This window comes from Coptis chinensis, chromosome 6 (genome assembly GCF_015680905.1).
Source record: "Coptis chinensis isolate HL-2020 chromosome 6, ASM1568090v1, whole genome shotgun sequence".
In the NCBI taxonomy this organism is placed as follows: Eukaryota; Viridiplantae; Streptophyta; class Magnoliopsida; order Ranunculales; family Ranunculaceae; genus Coptis; species Coptis chinensis.
In genome coordinates this window covers 36,547,620-36,549,652 of record NC_141461.1, presented here as the reverse complement: position 1 = coordinate 36,549,652, position 2,033 = coordinate 36,547,620, and the positions used below count along the sequence as shown (strand labels likewise).

Genomic DNA, 2,033 nt, shown 5'->3' with positions numbered 1-2,033 from the left:
TAAAAGTTGTCATGATATACCTGTGATGATGGCTTCTAGGTGAGGAAAAAACCATCATTACTGGGGGCGTCATAAAAAGTCAACTAAAACCGTCATTAAATTTATGACGGTTAATAGAAAGCTGTCTTAAAAGGTCATGCCCTTATGATATATATTCATTTGAAAACGTCATAATATGGGAGAGCTATTGTGTCACTTCCTCTATATCCGTCATGATTTCTTAACAAAAAACCGTCAAGAAATTACAATGTTTCTTGACTGATTTTCTACAACCGTCATAACATAAATTGAAAAAAAAAAAAAAAAAAAAAAATCCTCATTTCAATATATATACACACACCTGTAGATAATTTACAGTAGAAAGCATTTAAAGCTGTAAACAATTAACTCCATTGTAGAAACTTGACAATTAAATAATCCATATAAAGTTCGAAAACTTTCTCGATTATATAATATATTATGCAAAATGTCGTATGTTACATGATCCAAAACATTGAAAAACTAATTAAATTTGAACACATCATACAAATATATATTCTAATCGACTATATATCCATCTTAATGAGCCTGCCAAGGTCTTACTCTTTCGTTAATCACCCGAACAATTTTCCATTGTCTCCCCTCCAAAAATACCTAATGCAAAGATAAATTGTTGAAATAGAGCAATGCCAAACACCAGATCCTGCTTGTGCAAGCTCCATGTATCTGCTTGTTCAACAAGTCTCAATCGGGTCTTAATCTTAACGTAAATAACCACCAATAATGTCGCAACACATTTCCAAGTTGAAAGCCTGATATACAATATCCACAAATGTAACAACTAGGTAAGAGATTGGAAGGGGGCGGACATTAATTTAATCTTCATTACATTTAAAAAAATAATAATAATAATAATAATAGAAAGACAATGCAGTAACCACTTGTGAAGCTAGATTCCAAATTTTCTTACACAAGCATTACAAAGATTGACTACCATCTTGTGAACATATATACCTAGATACAGATGTGCTATATCTTCGAACCAAAATATGACTACAACATCAACCCATATAGAAACATTTCATTAAGTTGATATAATACTATTTCAGTTATGAATTGATAAAATTCAACTAACTGTGTATACTTCAATTGGCATTAAATTGCAGATAACTACCTTCTTAGCAATTGTTGTGTTCGCCCTGAAAATGTGCGTGATTCATGAGCTCATGACGTAACTAAACTGAGATCCGTATGACAAGCCATAGGGCTACAAAAGAGGGAAAGAGAGAGGTTACACCTCAATCAATTTATCACAACATGATCAGTGAACACTTCAACAAATCTAACACCACTATGAAGAGTAACACAATCATAACATGCCTGCTTGAGAGTATCCAACTTACTGCAAACCCTAGGGAACTTCCAGCAATTGCAAGGAATGCCAGTAGTATCCACTTACTCTTATCAGAACAAAAAAAGAGTTTCCAACTTACTGTAAAGCATTGGGGAACTTCTGCCCAGCAGTTGTAAGGAATGTCTGCTGCTGTCTTACCGCCTCCTAACACAAGTGCATACAATTATCAAAAGTTCAACTATAATAAAACAAGTTGAATCCAAATTAAATACTTTAATGTGATGGAAGGCTAGAAAAAAATATTCCAATCAAGTGTACAAACCTACTACTGGCCATAAGACAAGGACTTTCTATACTCCCAAAAAAAAATCAATGAATACATATCAAGTTCTTATGGTTAGGGATTAGCGAAAAAAAAAATCTTATGGTTATAAGGCAGGACCTTATTCGAAACAAAGTTCACCAGTACGCATAGGTAACAAGAAAAGCCATGAACAAAAAAACATCTAGATCAGTAGACTGTAGAAAAAATTAAAGAATTAACACGACATATAAGTGCAATATTAATGGTTAACATGGCAGCTGCAAAGAAAGCAAACTACGACTAAGACCTATAAAGTATTTTCTTTCCTTTTTGTTGGTAAAGAAACATATATGAGAAATATGATTAATTCAATGACACAAGACAACAAGCTCTAGC

At 33.0% G+C, this 2,033-nt stretch overlaps 1 long non-coding RNA gene across 1 annotated transcript; it reads right to left on the bottom strand.

The window, feature by feature from the left end:
* Nucleotides 1-423: 423 nt before the first annotated feature.
* Nucleotides 424-1,209, bottom strand: LOC147492795 (uncharacterized). The gene is made up of 2 exons (XR_015198206.1): nucleotides 1,154-1,209; nucleotides 424-791 (listed from the first exon to the last, which is right to left on the bottom strand). It is a non-coding gene; the product is annotated as an uncharacterized LOC147492795 (long non-coding RNA).
* Between the last annotated feature and the right edge of the window lie 824 nt (nucleotides 1,210-2,033).